Below are 21,012 nucleotides of genomic sequence, written 5' to 3'. Positions count from 1 at the left end.
CTCCCGGTCCAGCTCTATCAGCGGGCCCTTACTTTTGCAATACTTAAAAGAGTCTATCATGTACCAATTATTATTACATTTTTCTCTACCATATAATTCATTCTCAGTTTCTCACTAGGATTTTGGTTTTTAGTGTCGGGGGATCACTTCCTCTTCCGGGCCCTTCCGGGCAAACAAGCGGGGCTGAGTTTAAAGATGATCATTTTGGGACTGATGTCTTCTTGGAATCATGGGAAAAATCTACCGAAAAGGGAAGGGACCTACTTCTCATCCTAGAAGTTAGCAGGTATGAAAGAGTCCCCTCTCTGTCTGTGTCTCTGAGTTTCTACTACTAAGTAGCACTTCTTACTTAGAGGTTGTGGTCATTCTTGATTGATGTAGCTTCGCGTCTGTTTTGGTACGAATGAGACACAGAACAGTAGCATCCAAGGGGGAGGATTTAGGAAGAAGAACAAGTAGAAGTGAGAACCCCTTAAATGGAGGAATATATTGTATTTTGTCGGTTGTAGTTCAAAGCGGAATCCCTTGCTTTAGTGAAGGATTAGCGGAATGGTTGGGGGGCTTGTCTTTAAGCAACTGGCTTCCATGTAACTACATCTCCATAGGATAGTCTCTAAAAGCTACAACCGTATAACTGAAAAAAGGAGCACGGCGAAAAGCCAACCTTCTTTTTTTTGATTCATTTGACAGTTTTCTTTGGGGCTCGAGAGATTGAATAGATAGGGAGAAAGGACTCTTCGTTTCTCCTTTTTTGAGAAGAATTAAAAGGGAATGTGATCCCCTCTATTGTAATGGAATAAGCGGATCATCCCTTGAATGCAGATCTTAAAGTCGTGGATCTTTTGATAATCGGTGGTTTCTTTCTGCTCTCCTTATTAGTGCGAACTCTGATAGGTATAGGGAGGGAGTCTTCTTCAAGTCGCATTACAGGTCGATGACCTGATTCCCTTAGGTTATCCTATTTAGGTTCCTTTACTTCACTGTAATTCTATTGTCCATTTTACTTCAGGGAAACTATAGCCTTAATCGACCCTAATACCATAGGTGCTAAACATTGAATTTGGTGTTGTAGATCCTTACACTAAGGGAAGGTGTTCTTACCTAGCCAAGGTAGACCATTAAAATTTTCCAACATACTAGTGAAATCACCTAGCCAAGGTAGACCATTAAAATTTTCCAACATACTAGTGAAATCACTTGCTAGATCCTATGTGTCATGCATAGTTTATGAAACTAAGAGATATAAATAACCCTCTACATGCTCATTGGCATTAGTGCCACATCTCCTGATAAACCATGGGTGAATCTTCCTCAAGGAAAGTCAACACCTTATGAGAACCCAATGGTAAATCTTCCTCCAAGGGAAGAGAACACCTCTCATTGTCAAGTTCACTTAGTGCTAAGTTAAATTCTCTTTAGTTAAAAGACTTTATTAAAATTATCTTATAATATTAGGCTTAGGAGAGTCATTTCCTCATATTGTTAGCTCATAAGGCATAGATAAAAGTTCATCAATCTAAATAATGTGGAAACCTTTCACATTGACATAGCATATGTAAACACCTATCTAGTTTAGGGTACATTTCAGCACACCTTTCAAGGCCCCGGCATTGACTAGATTATCATAGAGGTGTGTGTTTATACTTGTATGTGAGAAAGCAACTAGATTATCATAGAGGTGTGTGTTTATACTTGTATGTGAGAAAGCATTTCACATAACACATAAATGTCACACATGTTCATATATCAATGCATAAGTCTGTAGGTATAACTATATGAGTGATCCTTTCATATAAACACACCAAGACACTGTGTACATTCATACTTCATCATATCATATACTTAACATTATAGCATATAAGTCATATGCATAACATTTTCATTCAATCCTATGCATGTATTTAGAAGACCAACATAGGAACTATCCTATCATGGTACACATATGCAATGCATAGGCAAGGTCTCATACCCTTGCCCATACTAGTACACATATCAAGTCATCCTACTAAATGATACATTAGGCACCATCATACAGTAGATAGCATAGCATAAGACTCTTTTATTCAAGACTTACAACATTCTTAAAGTTAGATATCATTTTTAGGCACCTAACTTAGCATTACTTCACAAATAACATTATACGACCTCATCATAGGCAGAAAATACACATAAACTTAACATAACCTGTTGCATACTCATGACGTTAGAAACACAACCTATATTATATCTAGAATACGAAACTAGGTATAGGCTTGACATAGGGTGATTAATCACAAACACACGTTCATAGTATAATTGCCATCAAGGCCATGTTCACATCACATATATATATTGGTAATAAAGTAAACATCGCCACCATAAGTGGACTATATCACACAATTCCATACAAGGCTTCATCAACTATCAACACTTGTAAGAAAAGTAGAAGAAGTAGCAATCTTACCAATTTCTCAACCTTTGGTCATCAATTACCAATGTCCATATTGCATCAACAATTCATATCTAGAAAGTTTCTAAAGATATACTAACATAATCAAAATCATACATGAATCATAAAAGGATTGAAATCATAATAAGTCCACTACATCATCAATTTATAGAATGTAAAGGGAAGTGATCTCTTACCAATTCTTCCTTACATCGATCATCAATGATGAAACTCCTTATTTCATCAAAATACAATACACGGCTGTAGCTACAAGTATCTCTTCATATATTAAATCATACATACACACTCTATAGAGTCTATATACAATTAATACAAATCTATAAAAAGTAGAGATCAAGTTCTTCAAGTATGAATCCACATTGGGAAAACAACACATAATCCCTCATCATAACACATTATTGAAGTAGCTAAAGTACAATTAATCATATGTGAAGTCATGCATTAGCTACTATAACATCATGCTACTAGAATTTACCCTACATCATCAATTCACTATCAAGTAGAGAAACATAGATCACTTACAAATCTCCCTTGCTTTGATCATCAATTATACATACTCACAATTCTGCAACAATACACATATAATATAGTAGTTAAATAGACCATAACTTAAATGAAATCCTACCATAATTACCAAGAAATCGAGATTATTGTGAGCATGTAGAAGAACATAGGCTAGTCTTTCACACTGTCAAACCTTGATCCACACGAATCACTTATCAACAATATACAACATATACATTAGAGCCGAAAGATTTTCCTTTGAATTGTTTGAAAGTTATCTAACTTGAGTTATGAGAGTACGAATGGTTTCTTTTTTCATTTTAAGGAAGAACGGAAAAAAAGACTTAGATCTTTAAATTCAACATGCTACAATCATAATTCAATCAATAAAAAGTCACGATCACAATGACCATACATTGGATAAAATGATAGTTAAAGGGGACATGATTTCATCATTAAGCCTTTGAAAACTTTTTTAGAACGAACCCATGGCAAGATTAAAGATGAAGAGATCATGATCTTTTATTGAAAACTTCGAAAAGAACTCTCTAGATGAAAGATTAACATTAGATGAAGGATCACCATACTTTAATGTATAGGAAAACCTTAAAACTTGATGATGAACCCATAGGAATCCAAGTTCCAAGCTATTCTTCAGCTTCACCTTCAATGGAGGTTCTAGATAGAGTTATGTTTGGGAGAGAAATATATTTTTTGTGAATTGAACTGGGAATGGGGTTTTCACATTTATTATCACTTCAATACACACAAAAATAAACAAATATACCTTGTAGGGTCAGGTTAGCATGTGTTTTGAATTTCCTATTCACCCCATAATGGGACAGCTTGCATGCAGTTAAATGCAGCCTGCTTCAATGGCCAGCCATCGACGCCCCTTAGGCCCATCGACGGGTTGTTGGTGGCCTCCGTAGTTTGGGTATGAGTCTTTCCTTTGGATGAGTCTTATGTATTCTAAGTACCAATTGATTATTCACCAACTACGGGGAGTTGGTGGACTTACGGACAGTCCCTTGGCTTCATCGATTAACACTGCCAAGGCAGTTTGTCGACATCATTTGGGTCCTCCTTGAGGACTTCTTGCAGGGCCTTTGGGGACTCATACCCCGACGTTTCCATCATAAATATGAACATTAACAAATTAAAGACATTCCACATGAGTTTCACACAAAAATAATACTCGTAACATGTCCAAACATGATAGGCACACTCAAAAAACACACATGCACGTCTCAAGGGATAACTTTCGAACATCTTGAAAGTTTTTTTGGCGTTTGACCTCCAAACTTCATGAAACTCAAAATACTTCCTATAAATATAATTAAAACTCATATAAGTGCCTCATAAGACAATGAAACACATATTAGCCGATAAAAATACATAAGTCCCCTTTGGTGACTACTCGTCAAACGTGTTGGTCGTCCCTTGACATTTGGCTTACAAACGACTTCAAATCAATCATGAGCACGTTAAAACACTTAAATTTAAGCAAGATTATATGAACATGTAAGTATCTAGAAACCATAACTCATTTTGGTTGTCATACAATATCGCCCCCTTGGGCACATCTGTCCTCAAATGACACTTTAAACACTTTAATCACAACAAGGACTTCAATGAATCATAGAGAAGCTTATAACATTCATAACATCATAATATAGAAGTTAATGAACCAAAAATTAAAGCAACACAACTTCAAACAATTTAGTACTCAATGCAACAGAAGCAAACAAAACCTTTATTCACTCACTCTTTATGTCATCAAACACAAAGACTCTTATCATGTTCAGTGGAGGAACATCCTTCTCCTTATCATAACATTGTAATTTAATTTCAATCCATTAAGGCTCATCATGCAACCATCTTTAAGTCACACTTTGTCATATTTCAACAACACTCAAGAAGAAAATAGGCTCTCATGCTTCAATGCACATAGAATTGAACCAATTAAATCAACAAGGGTCTTTCCTCAATAGACCAACCTCCATGAAGGTGATACTCAACCACACCATGCTTAGTTATGTCCATGGAGGAAGGCCTTCTCAACACACTTATATGTGTCATGAGTTAATAGGCAAGCAATGAACAAAGTTCAAGTTTACTATAAAAATGAGAATTTCTTAACTTCTAGAAAAATATGCTCATACTTTCTTCCTAATGAAATCAAAATAGTAATTCACACCACACACATCACAACAATAGGAAGTCATTTCACACTATTTCAATATCTAGAATAGCACTAGCTTTCATAAACATACATCAATTTTGAAAATTAATGCAATTTTATAGGCACACACAAGGACATTAGCTAAACGTTCCATCACTTTTCAAGAGTGAACCTACAATCATTCTTCTAAAATCATGGAAGCCATATATATTTTCAAGGGACTCTACATTTTTTATTTTTAAGAGGCTCAATTTCTGATTATAAAGCTAAAGGTTACCCACTAAGAGTAACTTTAAACCTTTCTCTTACTTTATCTCATGAAGTTAGATGCGCAACTAGCATATCCAGACGCACACTCAACATGAGAAAGACATGGACTTAATCAAAAATCTTTTTCAAGTACTTTAGAATCTTCAAAAAAATTTAACATAGATTCAATCAAGACGTACCAAATATATGAAGGTCATGGAATTAATACTTTATGCAAAGCTCCTAACATGAACATGCTTACTTAAAAATTATTTAATTCAAGCACAAGTAATAATAGATGGATAAGGTAGAAATATCTACAACCTTACTACTCACATCTTCACCCCCGACTTAGGTAAACCTAATAAACAACAACTTAACCATACATCAAGATGATCTTAACTTAACAACCTTCATTTTTCATTACTGAAAAGTTATTACCACTTTAGAAGGAACTACAGTAAGTAAATTTAGGAACACCAGAGGCATTCTAGACCATATCATCTTAGGCAAATTATCCCTCAATTATCAAGTTTAGGTCAAATTTTTCAACCATATAGGGTTTTTATACAATACAATACACACCAAGGTCATACAACATTAGGATAAGCACTGGAGGACACTTAACCATAAGGCCTCTTTCTTTTTTTTTCAACATTTACAGTAAGGTAACTTCTAGGTCAATCAAACCCACATCATTACCCTACCAAGAAAAAATGCTACCTTTACACCTAGGATAAAGTCTATACAAAGGACTACAATCCATAAAAACAATCATGAAGGTTCACACACATAAACAAAGGCAACATTTGAACCATTATACATATTTAGGCAACAAGCACAATTTCCTATTTACCACATTCTTCAAAGCATTTCAAGTCGAAACCATATCATATGACTATAATCATCCAAATATATATAGTAACATGTAAATCCAAAAAAAGACTCATTTTGACCATAATAACTTCTAATATGCTTTAACCATATCATGACACATATTTCTCAACATAACATACTATTTCACATAATTTCATATATAGACACAAAGGACATCATTTCATCAAAGTATACCAAATTTCACCTTCACACATACTCATGAAACAATAAAACAAACATGAGCATCAAAACTCACCTTTTCTCCCACAAACATAGAGAAACCGTCGCATCAAAGCAATTACATCTAAAAGACCACCGGATAAAAAACATAAGGGAGATATCTAATAGGAACAATATCCAAGATGTTCTTTATCTTCACCTTCAATGGACGTTCTATAGAGAGTTTGGTTTGAGAGGGAAATATAATTTGTGTGAATTGAATTGGGAATGGGGTTTTCACATTTCTGATCACTTAAATACACCCAAAAATAACCAAATAAACCCTGTAGGGTCAGGTTAGCACGTGGTATGAATTTCCCATTCACCCCATAAAGGGACAGCGTGCATGAAAATAAATGCAGCCTACATGGATGGCCAGCCATCGACGCCCCTTAGGCCAATCGACGGGCTGTTGGTGGCTTCTGCCATTTGGGTGTGAGGATGTATTTTGGCTGAAACTTCTCTCATCTAAGTCCCAATTCATTATTTACAAATGAAGGGTCGTTGATAGACTTATGGATAGTCCCTTGTCTTCATCGATTAACACTTCCAGGGCAGTGTCTCGACAACGTTTGGGACCTCCTTAAGGGCTTCTTGCGGAGCCCTTGGGGAGTTGTAGCCAGACGTTTCCAATGTAAATATGAAACTTAACTATTCAATGACCTTCCACATCATTTTCACCCAAAACAAATACTTGCAACATGTCCAAACATGCTCTTCACACTCATGCATGTCTCAAGGGCTAACTTTCGAACGTCATGGATTTTCTTGGATGTTGGACGTACAAAATTTATGAAACTTAACATACAACCTATTAATATAATTATAAATCATATAAAGACCTCATAATTCAATGAAACACATATTATCACATAAAAACACATGAGGCCCCTTTGGTGACTTGTCGTCGAACGTCTTGGTCGTCCCTTGGCGTTTGACTTCAAAAAAATTCAAATCAATCATTAATACTTTAAAATAGTTTATTAATATGTTAAAAACCTAATAGGAATAAGTGAGTATCTAAACAATCTAACTCATTTTGGGGGTCTTACACTAGGTTCTATTGCTATTGTTTTACGCATGTGAATGACTATGTTAGCGTAGGTACAGGTGCTTCCATTAATGAATTAATGATAAATAAGGACCCCTACCTATTCACCTCTATATTAATGTGTGACAATTTAAGGTAAGGATTCTTGAATTCAAATGTTGAAGTGTCTTCTCTCCTTTGCTATTATGTGGTGTATTGTCTATGATTGAATGTGCATTGTGTTCTTAAGAGGGTGGATGCCTCAATGTGAAGTTTAGAGACCTTATGTGATCATGTTGACCAATGTACACACACTCACACCTCATGCATTCTTACCTATAGTATAGGCTCATGTGTCAGTGGAAGGATATTCTTTTATACACTAGTGTCTATTACTAAACATGTAAAGTATATATCTATGAATTATGTTATGTATGTCTTAACTAGGATGATTTGATATTTTACTAGTATGATGAGAGTATGGGACCTTGTCTGTACATTGCAGATGTCTACCTTGATAGAATAACTTGTAGGATGATTAGTCTATGAACATGAAGATGAATGCATGATTAACCAATGAATATGAAAGTATATGATATGATGAGTTATGCATATTTGTAGTGTCTAATGGTATGTGAAGGGTTTTCTCATATATGAACATGTACACACATTAATGCATATAGTGAAGCATGTATGATAATCTCGTAAAATAAGGTCTCTTAGAAGGTATCTTCAATTGTACTCTAGACTAGAAATTACTTTAATATTCTATGTCCATGTGAGAGGTCTTCTCACATTAATTTGGGTTGATGAAAGATAAACTTTCATCAATAACCTATGGGCTAAGTATATGAGGGGTTAATCTCCTAAAACCTAATATTATAAAGTAATGACAATAATGACTTTTCAATAAAGGGAACTTAGATTAGCACTGAGTGAAATTGACAATTAGATATGTTGGCTTCCCTTGAAGGAAGATTCACCATTGGTTTCACATAAGGTGTTGACTTCCTTTGGAAGAACATTCACCTATGGTTCCACATGAGGTGTTGACTTTCCTCTGAGGAAGATTCACTTGTGGTTTATTATAAGATGAGGACTCCATTGCTCATGGGTATGTAGAGAGTCCAAATACAATATTTCATAGTTCCATAAACTATGCTTGTCACATAGGATCTAGCAAGTGATATCACTTTGTATGCTAGCTGATGGCTAATGTTCTACTTTGGCAAGGTAAAGCACCTTCCTTTGGTGTAAGTCTCTACAACACCAAATTCTATGTTTAGAACCCATGGTCTTAGTGTCGGTTAAGGCTATAGTTACACTAAAGTAAAATGTACAATGGAAGTAAAGTGAAGATCCTTAACTATGATGACCTAAGTGATGTAGCTTAGTGTAGGTGAGGATATGGGACTTTACGTATGCATTGCAAAAGTATCTCTTAAAGGGAGTTCTACGCTGGTGTTCTAATGTATATGCATATGTCTATGTTACTTATGCATTACCTTTTAGTGTTGTTTACTTTTTGTTATGATATGTATGATATGAAGTCCTAATGAGACTATACAACTAATGTCCTACTTGATGTGCATGTAGTTGGTTGTAGTATCATGATTGATGTATGAAGTATAGTTTAAGGCTTTTACTCTCTTTGTAGGTTTACTAAATTTGTGTGAGGTTATGGGACTTCACATGTACATTGAACTAGTAGGCTTAGAATGAGATTATGAGTAGGTTCTATGATGTTTTGGTGAAGTGAAGTCCAAGTATGTTAGTGTTGGGTATTTTCTTACTATGATGATGTTTGAAATCTTTGCTTGTATGTAGTCTTGTAAAGAGTCCTTCTATGTGTCCATAAAGTGTGTTGGGTCGAATGTGAGGTATATGTTTGGTTATATGAAATGGTTCTACAAATGCTTGTGTTGGATTAATGAAGGTTGTATGTATGAATTCTTTATGGCCTTAAGGTGATGCTTGTGTGTGGATAGTGTAATGGGACATTATCTTATACATTGCACCAAATATCACTAGAGGGTTACTTAGAAAGTCAAGGAGTGAAAGTAAAATGAAATGGAATAAAGTAAGTATAAAGTGGTTCCTAAATTGTCTTAAATGTAATGTAAGGTTTTGGGTGATGTTTTGACTATCATATATGCCTAAATGAAATATGTGATTTGTGTAATTCTTATGGTATCATGGTTTATGAAGTTTTTCACAAAAAGGCATGATGCATGGTTTTCAAAGCAAAATGTCCCCTTTTTGAATGTATGTTTTTGCATGGTTGTCATACTTAGTGCATTCTTGTACCAACACCATTCTTCTTTACATATTTACACAAAGTGTAGGTTATGGATGCTTGAAGGATATTTCTAATGTTAAGGGCTTGATATGTGTTTCCCAAGCTAAAGGAAAGGGATCCTTAAGTTCAAGGATTTCTTATCTCATTGTTAAAGTAAATTCTTGTAATAGCTACTTGTGATTTATGTATAAAAGGGGTGTCTCCCTATTATACTCTGAGATGTTGAGTCTAAGATGACAACGAGATTTATAGTCTTTAACTATGTATGAAGATATTTTATACACACACACACACACACACATACACACACACACACATATATATGTGTGTATATATCTACATATATATATGTATATATATATATATATGTATATATATGTGTGTGTGTGTGTGTGTGTATATATATATATCTATGTAGATATATATATGTATATATATATATGTAGATATATATATATATAGATATATATATACACACATATATATATACATATATATATATACATATATATATGTAGATATATATATGTAGATATATATATATGTAGATATATATATGTAGATACATATATATATATATATATATATATATATATATGAAGTGATGTTTCTAGCATATGATATGCTATGAAAAGTTTTAAATTTTCCGCTACATTAACGATCACAATGTGATGAATGATAATTATGGGCTTGTATAAGACCTCTGAGAGGTCAAGTACACCATTTTACTTCTAGGGGGTGCTCCCCGATTTTGACAAATATGGTATCAGAGCCAAGTTTATAAAATATGATTTTAGGTTCCAAAGTCTCATATTTTTACGTCTAGTAGAGTCTCGATCAGCTGTAGTGAATCGCGACACATCTATGAGTGTGAGGCTATAGGACGATAGAGTTTCCTTCTTCATCATACTCATGTTGTGCCATAGAACTTAACTTTATAAGATCTCTCTCTTTTGTTTTCTTTTATGGTGGCCATTTAGAGGTGATTGCTTTGATGAGATGGTATCTCAATGCTTGAGGGAGAAAAGGTGAGTTCTGATGCTTATATTGGTTTTATGGTTTGATGAGTATGTGGTGAAGGTGAACTTTTATATATGTTGATGTGATTTTGTTTATGCCTATATATGAGATCTATGTGAAATGACATGTTGTGTGAATATTTATATTACGATATGGTTATAACTTGCTAGAAGTTGTGTGGTTACAAAATGAGTTTCCTTTTTTCGAATAATAAGTCACTATATGGTTTTGTATGATGATATTCTTAGGATACGATTTAGACTTTAAATGCTTTCAAAAAGTATGATATATAGCTAGATATTCATGTTGACCTTAGATAGGTGTAATTGTTCAAAATGTTGCCTTATTAGGTGTGTAATGTCTCATAGTTTCCTAGTATGGACTAGAGTCCTTTGTATAGACTTGGTACTAGCATTAAAGGTAGTGTGCTTACTTTTTAGGGTTATTATGTGGATTGGAATGACCTAAAAGTTACCTTACTCTAGGGTTGAGGAAAAGAAAGAGGCCTTATGTCTAAGTCTCCTCTATGTTTCCCCTATGGTGTTTATAACCCTTGGTATTCATGGAATAGTTGAGACCTTATGTGGCTGGGTAGTATGACCTAACTTTAATGTTATGGATTTCCTTTAGGTGGAACTTGGAGGAATGATGAGGTATGATGTATTATCCCCTTATGATTGAGTTGGTAGACTCCTTATTGAGAGACTAGGAGTGAGAACCCTCAAGAATGTTGAATCTTCTTGTGGGAGAAACATATAGGTTGGGTTTGATTTTCTTTGATCTTATGGTTTAAAGGCATAATGTGATTAGGCTTACTCCAAGTTGGGAATAAATTTCCTAGGTGATAAGGTTTAGAATTCCCTTTAGTATTCCTATGTTGTGTTACTGTAATTCCTTTTAGGTAGGTAATCAGTTTTACTTGATGATGAGAGAAATTGATACTCTAAGATCCTATTGAGGTTGGGTTAATTTTCTCTTAAATGGGTTTAGCCTATGTGGGGGATGATGGTCTGAGTATTTAGGTTGTAGATATTCCTATATTTTCCTTCTATACTTACTTGAGCTTGAAACTAAAGAGTTTCTAGTAGCTTGTTCATTATAGGAGTCTTGCATAAAATTATGAGTTGCATGTTCTTCCTATGTTTTGTATGTCATAATTCACACTATGTTAAGCATGGTTTTAAGACTTTTAATTGCATGAAAGAGGATTTTTTATCAAATTAATGATTTCTCATGTTGATTGTGCATCTTGATATGTTAGTTGTACATTTTACATCAGGAAATAAAGTAAGAAGTATGTTCAAAGTCACTCTTAATGTGTAGTACTTATCCTCATAATGATAATTTGAGTGTCCTTAAAATGAAAAATGATGATTCTTTTAAAAACTAGTGACTTTTATGGTTTGGAAAGCATTAATGTAGACTAACTCTTGGAAAGTGAAGGCATGTATAGCTAGTGTCCTTGTGTGTTTTGAAAGAATTTCCCTAATTGATGCTTCTTATGAAGACTATTGTTATGCTAGAAATTGAAAGTTTATGTAATGAGTTCCTATTATTGTAATGTGTGTGATATGAAATACCATTTTGACTTCATTAGGAAGAGAGTATGAGCATGTATTGGTTAAAGGTAAGATGTTCTGATTAAAAAGAATAAACCTTTGTGCATTGCTTGTATATGATCTCTATGATAACATGTGAGTCTGCTAAGGAGAAGTACATTCCTCCTTAGACATAACTGAACAATAACATGTTAAATATAATACTAAATGTTTCATGACCAAAGTATAATAAATCTTTGTTGATCTACTCTATTCAAGTCTATATGCATTAAAGTATTAGTTACTTGTATGCTTCTTGAGTGATGCCAAACTTTCCTATTTGTTACTTAAATGTTTTTGCATAATTTTTTCTTCAAAAAATGAAATGTAAAGACCATGTTATTATTAGTAAAAGTATGTTCCTCCTATGAACATTACAAGAGCCTATGTTTATGATGCATTTTGGAAGTGAGTGAATAAAGGTTTTGCTTGCTTGTGTTGCATTGAGTGATAAACAGTTTGAAGTTTGTGTTACTTGTAAGTTTAGTGCATTAAATTTTATGTAATTATGCATCGAATATCGTGAGCTGCTCTATGGGTAATTCAAGTGCTTGTTTTTCTTAAGTATCATTCGAGGACAAATGTTCCCAAGTGGGGATATTGTAAGGACCTCAAAATGAATTTAGGTACTTATACCCTTACATATGTTTAAAAGGTTTAAAATATTTTCATCATGTTTTTTATAGTATGCACACTTTATTTGAAGTCATTTGGAGGTCAAACAGCCAAGAACGTCCGAGACGTTCGAAAGTTAGCCCTTGAAACATGCTTGTGTGTTCTAGTGTGCCTCGGGATGGTTTATGTTTTTTTATGCCAAAATTTATAGGATACGTTCTTAAATGTATATGAGAGTATTTGAGGAGGAAAAGTCCGGGCAAAATTCACCAAGGACCAAACAAAGGGTACTTGATGAGGACCCAACCTTGGGCCAACAAGCTGCCCCAGGCAGCAGCATTTGTTCCTTGTTGAAATAAGTCCGCATCACGGACTTGGTCATCCATAGGTCAAAAATTTGTTCCGTGTCGCTGAAAAAAAACATACTCAACTGTCCTGGAAGTTATTTTTAAAAAAATCATGCGGGAACATCTCCGCGGAGCAGACTTGCTCCCCGATGAAGATTTCAAAGATGAAAGTTGAGTTTGACATGTCTAAAAGTTCAAATAAGTGTGGGTTTTTTTAGTAATATCGGGAGGCGGTTATAAACAGTTTTTAAGACTTATTTAACCCCCTTCCCAAGTCAAAACCCCAAAATCCAATGAGAAAATAAAAATCCCAAAAGCTGTCTTCTCCCCAAATTCACTCAAACCTCCATTGGAGGGCAAACTCAAGTTCAAGCTAGGGTCTGGGTGTTCATGTTTTCTTCTCAAATTTCTCATGGGTATTCAATAAATATGGTATGGTGATCCTTCATCCTTAGTAATACGTTCATCTAAAGAGTTCAATGAAGTATTTTCAAAAGTGATTCAAAGACCAAAATTCCTTATATTCAATCTAGCCATGGGTTCTTTCTCAAATTGATTTCAAAAGAATGTTTATTATATATTGATGATTCTATACTGTTTTAAAGATGAATTTAAATCAAATTTAATGATGGACCCATGATCTCCTAATTTCTCAAATTGGCTTATATTGTTGGTCTTGTGATCATGAATCTATTTTGATTGAATTATGTTTCAATTTAATTTCCTGTTACTATTATTATTCATGTGAATTTAATATGAATTGTTTATGAGTTATCAATGATTATCAAAGTTTAGGGATTGGGTAAATTGATCTATATTCCTCTATTTTATATAAACTTGATGAAGTAGAGTACCTAATGTAATTTCAAACCATGATGGTTGAAGTATGATTTCTTTTATGTAATGGTACCATTAGCTAATTTTTTATGCATTTATTGATGTTGAATTATGGGAATTGATCAATGATGATAAAAGCTTGGAGGAATTGTAAGTTGGCCCTATTCTCTGTACTTTTTCTATAGAATTGCTAGATTCTTGGCCTCGTATGGCATTGTGTGGTATGGTCTTGTAAAGAGTCCTTCTATGTGGTCCATAAAGTGTATTGGGTCAAATGTGAGGTATATGTCTTATTGTATGAAATGGTTGTATAAATGCTTGTTTTTGATTAATGAAGGTTTTATGTCTGATATTCCTTATGGACTTAAGGTGATGTTTAAGTGTGGATAGTATAATGGGACATTATCTTATATATTACAGCAAGTATCACTAGAGGGTAACTTATCAAGTCAAGGAGTGAAATTAAAATGAGTTTACTGTAAAAGGAAAAAGGGTTTACTGTAAATGCAATAAGGTTACCATAAAGTGGTTCCTAAATGGTCTTAAATGTAATTTAAGGTTTTGGGTGATGTTTTGACTATTGTATATGCATAATGAAGCATGTGAATTTTATGATGCTTATGTTATAAAGTTTTATGAAGTTTTCACAAAAAGGCATGATTCACGGTTTTCATAGTAAAATGTCCCTTTTTGAATGCACGTTTTTGCATGCTTATCATACTTAGTGCATTCTTGTACTAACAACATTCTTCTTTACCTTTTTACACATAGTGTAGGTTATGGATTCTTAAAGGATGTCTCTAAGGTGATATGATGGATATGTGTTTCCCATGCTCAAGGAAAGGGATCCTTAAGTAATAGGATTTCCTATATTATTTTTTAAGTAATGTCTGTAGTAGCATTTATGTTAAAAAGGGGCGTGTCCCTGTTATATTCTAGAGATGTTGAGTCTAAGATGGCAAAGAGACTTAGAGTCTTTAACTATGTATTATGATATATTATATATATTGGAAGTTATGTTTCTTGCATGTGATGTGCTATGAAAATTTATGATGAAAATGCGATGAATGATAACTATGAGCTTGTATAAGACCCTTATAGGTCAAGTACGCCATGTTACTTCTGGGTGGTGCTCCCCGGTCGTGACAATTCTTGACTTATAATTCCAAATATTCTTAGTCTTGTATGTGACATTAACATGTAATTTATGATGAAAATGCGATGAATGATAACTATGAGCTTGTATAAGACTCCTATAGGTCAAGTACGCCATGCTACTTCTGGGTGGTGCTCCCCGGTCGTGACAAAGGACCGCCTTACCAATGTTAAAGGTCACATGTCAATCTCACATACAAGACTAAGAAGCTTTGGAATTATAAGTCAAGAATTCATATTCACATTGTACATCTATCAAGTAAGGGGGACAAGTCCATAAAAACAAGACACGCATATACGTCAGCATATCACATATAACATATCATTCTAGAAGCACATAGATATAAACAATATCATATATAGGTTATACTACTCACTACTATATCATCATGATTTAAGTATCACGTGTATTATATCATCGATTAAGAAACATAATACTTCAAATGAACTAATTCACATAATGACTACACTATAGTCTACTAGACATACACATCATCAACTAGAAGAACTCATGCTTTGACTCCACATAAACACATAAGTCATATTGACATTCATGATAATCACATAATCAAGTTATAACATGATAAATCCATAGTACTTGAAATTATGCTAACGAGGCTACATAATTCACAATTCATAAAGTAATGCCGACAAGGCCATATTAATCACAATTATAGCACATAATCATCGCCACAATAAGTGGACCATGACAAAAATCATCATCATCTAAGAACCAGGATATACAATATAGATAAAGTTACGTCAACATACCATTGATCCAACTTCACAACTTCAATCCATAGCCAACTCATCCAACACAATAATCAAAAGCCCTTACCCATTCAACATATATTTATGAAACTAGGGAAGAATACAAACAATTCTATAATGATTCTATGATAATTAAAAATCCCTAATCAATCCACACAACAAGTCAATAGCATTAAGACATAATCAATTCACCCATAAAGTAGTGAAAACTACAAGTTCATGGTTTGCATGGGTTGATAGATTTTTTAGGTTAAAATTATCAAATTAACATAAATTCAATCATGATACAATGTAACAAAATTGGACAATTCATGTTTTTTATCATCTTTGAAAATCTTTGGAATTCACTCCTCGAATAAAGAGATTTAAAGGATGAAGAACCATACCTTAATTTTGATGAAAATCCTACAAAATTGATGGAGAAATCTTGATAAAATCAGTCTTCTTCCTTGGAGTTTGAGACCTTTTTGAATGGAGGTTTTTTTTTTAAGAGAAGAAGGGAGAGATTTGTTTTGAGTTGAGTGTTTAGATTTGATTGCTTAGTTTAGGGGTATAAAAAGACTCAATAACCATCAATAAGTCATCCCCAAATTATCCAAAAGAACCCTGCATTTATTAAACAATTTAACTAACTCAAATTTGACTTAAAAACGACGCAACAAAATTTAAGAGTTGACTCCGTATCGCGGAGGCATTTTAAAATCTTGTTTCTGGAAAATTTCATGATAGAATGGTTTGTGACAGCCCACATTGAAGGGAAAGAAATTTGACCACTGCATGTCCGCTGAGCGACGCGCAGCCACCATCATAATCTGGTTGGCGCGGCAGCTTGGCTGACCCATGTTTGGGTCCTCTTTTGGGACACTTAGGTTGGTTCACGGGGTGTCGTTCTCAAACATTTCGACCCTCTACATATAAGGCTATGTGTAGGAACCATAGACACCAAATTTCACCATAAAACCATCGCTTAAATCTCAACTATAAAACACTATGACATACTAGTTTAACTTCGACTAGTTTTCGGACGTCTTGGATGTTCTCGGACGTTTGACCTCCAAACACTTCCAAACTGTATATACTGCCTATAAATACCACTATAAACTATTTTAAGATTATAAAACATCATGATACAAGTTTTAGGATATACTTTAACCTATCTCATTTTTAGAGGCGTTAGGACCCCCAGATGTGACATCCGTCGTTGTCCTCTCTGAGGACTTACACAAGCCCTTAGCGTTCTTCATGGCATGTCGTAAGTTAAAAATGCAAAAAAAAATTAAAACTTTTTCATATACTAATTGAGGTATACTTATAATTCTCGCATAGAAGCTTACTTAGGTTTTTCTTAGCAACATGATTACTTACATACGATATTCTAAAACTTGTCTCACATAAAAACCATCTAAAGAGTATGAGTTGGACATAGCCAATAGAATCTAAATACTCCATATAGGCCTTACTAAAATGAAATCCAAAGAAAAAAACAGAATAAAGAGTATTCCTAAAACTAACAAACTCTTCATAAGCTAGAATAATTAAAAGATAGAACCCCCGAACATGAGTAACTATCAATATTTGAAGAGAGAGTTCCATGTATATTCAATCGACCTTCTTAATCTTCAATATATAGACCCTACATTTGTAGTAATATAAAGTAAGGGGTTCGTATGCCACATGTAATAAGTATGGGTATATGCACATAAACATTTAAAGACATGCATGAAAAGGACCATTTCTTTAGAAAGTATGCTAATTTATTTAAAAGCCTTTAATGCACATATAGGAGAGCATATATCAGATAATGATCACAACAACATAAAGCATGATCATAACCAAAGATATAACATCATAAAAGCATATTAAAATTTCATGATCAATAATGCATATCAACTTATCATACAAAACACTTACCAATAGTATCATCCCAAATCTTCAAGTGCACTGATCATGTGAAGCCCATAATCAAGTGGAAAAGATAGGAGACCTCAAGTAATTCTTTGTTTCATACAAGTTATATTATAGGTAGTAATCACCACATATAGAAATATAGACCGATAACATATTAAGCAACATAACCAACATCATATATCATAAGCATTATACATTTCATGTTATCATATTACATAAGAACAATCTCCTACAAATTCCCTTAGAGTCAACTTGTGCAATGTCTAGGTAGAGTCCCATACCCCTACCTATACTATGCAGGCTCCTCAAGTTACCCTAGTCAATGTCCATTTACTTGTATTTCCTTTTACTTGAGGGAACAATCGCCTTAACCGACATTAGACCATGTGAGCTAAACATGGAATCCGGTTTCATGAAGCCCTACACCAAAAAAGGTGGTCTACCGGCCAAAGTAGAACTAAAACATGAACATAGCATTCTAGGTGAATCCACTAGCTAATATTCCTATGGTGGTGACATAGTTCAAGAACTAGGAGATATATTAGAGACCCATAGTTCCACATTACATGGAAGCCTCTATCTCACGAGACTCATTGTGAACCTACATTCCAACTAGGGAAAGGGAAACATCTCATATCTAGTTCATCGGTGCTAAGATAAAGTCCCTTTGTGAATAACCTTTAAGTCATCATTTATTCATAAATCTTATCATAGTTCATGGGATATCAATGATATGCTCAAACTTACTTCTCAAATAAGAAGTAAAGTGGTCGTGTCAAGTAAATAACCCAAATAATGAGGTTGGGATCGTTTCCACGAGGAAAATAGTTTAGACTTAACTTCAATCTATTATTACTATTGTTCAGTCAATTATTTCCTTGGAAAGCACAAATGATAAAAGGGGGGTTTTCTATTTCTAAATAAATGAAAATAACTAGCGAAATTAAAGGAGACAACTAACTGCTTCAAATGTTGGACTTTAATCAATTAATCAAAGTAACTAGGGTTTATGTGTTCCCTACAGGTTCATAACTTGATAATTCTAACTATTACAATTCTTTCCTAGTATCTTGCATGCAAAGTGATAAGTTATGTATTTCTAAATCCTTGGACCGGCATCTAGAATATTTCACTCAGAACCTTGGTCCGGCTACGTGTGCTGCTATACTAACCCTTACATTTACCTCATAATAAGCATCGTATTCGATATTTTACTAAGTTATTACCACATATCAATAAATACTAGCCTATTAGATAGTATACACTAAATCTATGTTGATAATTCTTTTACTAGTATCTTGGTTCGGCAAGTAGTATTAAGGCGAGTTCTAACGTTGGCCCTCCGTTAAAAAGACTTCTAAGCGAAAGAATTATCAATAAATCCAAGACACTATTCTAGAGTTTTCATTTTAGTTAGGTTTTACCTCATTATTCTCCTATGGTCCCACAACCCTAGTTATGGAGTTTAATTACCCATAGTCATAATCATAGTATTCAAATATATAATATAAGAATTCATACACTTACTTCAATGAGAAAGAGTAAAATAAAAAATTTCACTTGATTAATCAACAAAAATAACCAACAATCAATTACTGCAATTAATTGAAGAACAAAGATTCTCCAAAAGTGTAACAATAATCCTCAATTCTAATCCACAAAAGAAGCGAAAAAATCAAGAGTCTAACAAAGAGTCAAAAAATAATCAAGAGTCTAACTAAGAGTCTAAAAATAATCAAAAGTCTAACCTCAAAAAGGAGGTTTTCGAACTATTTATACTAAAATAAAAACCTAATTAAATAAGGACTCTATTTGCTGGAAATCTGTCAAAACGCGGCTGGATCGACGGACCACGCGATGGATCGTCGTGGTCACAACAGACCGTCATAGATTCCTTCATCCCATACTTGTGCAATTTCTTCTGCTGCTCTCTTCATTACCCTCGACGAAAGGTATGACGGATCATCACAGGCACAACGGTCCGTCGAGGGTCTACGTTCCAAAACACTTGAACTCTTGGAATTTGGGTATTGGACTACTTCTATGATCTTCATGACGAACGAGCAGGATGGACCGTCATGTCTATGACGGTCCGTCACGCACTCCGTAACCCCACACTTGGTCAGCATTCCCCATCTTCCTTCAATAGCTGCGCTACGATGCCACCTACGGACCGTGAGCACGATTAACCATCACAAGCTCCGTAGGTGGTACTTTTTTATATTTCTTACTCAAAAACCTCTACATTTATCTTTTAGACAGATTTCCTGCAAATAAAGAGAAACTTACATAAAAATTAGTACAAAAAGGTTTTTGGACACAGTAAACTTAAGGAAAAGGCATTAAAAATACCGTGAAACCACGGTATATCAATCAACTACTTGTATAAACATGATCACAAACTCTTTAGGTTTAGGATGAGAATTTCCTTTCATCACTACAGTTCATTTGTGGGATTAACATATCATAATCATAATATGTAACACATACAAGATTAACATCATCAACTTGCATAATGATATCCTTACCATGATCCCACATTTAACATGTTCATAGTCTAACATATATTCACAGCAACATGTTGCATATTTCACTTTCATAAATACTTCAATTATAGGCCTACATAAACACAATGGAGAAATCATGACTTTAGAAGACTTAACTATAGCTTCCAAGAATCTTCGTCAAGAACTTATACTCAATTATAGCAAGCATCAAATAATATAGTGAAATACTCAATAACATAAATAATCCCAATCACACTAATCATACAAAAGACCAATTCATAATTAGGATTAAGGAAAAGATCTTATTTAAGAATTCATTCAAGTTGTAGTTTCAATCCCAACATTTTCATGACATTAAGTAGTTGATATAACATAATCGAATCCATTATTTATATGAGGAACATGTTTCACACGAAAACCCAGCATTACATATCAATTACCCA

This window comes from Solanum lycopersicum, chromosome 3 (genome assembly GCF_036512215.1).
Source record: "Solanum lycopersicum chromosome 3, SLM_r2.1".
Lineage (NCBI taxonomy): Eukaryota > Viridiplantae > Streptophyta > Magnoliopsida > Solanales > Solanaceae > Solanum > Solanum lycopersicum.
This window is presented reverse-complemented; position numbering follows the sequence as displayed.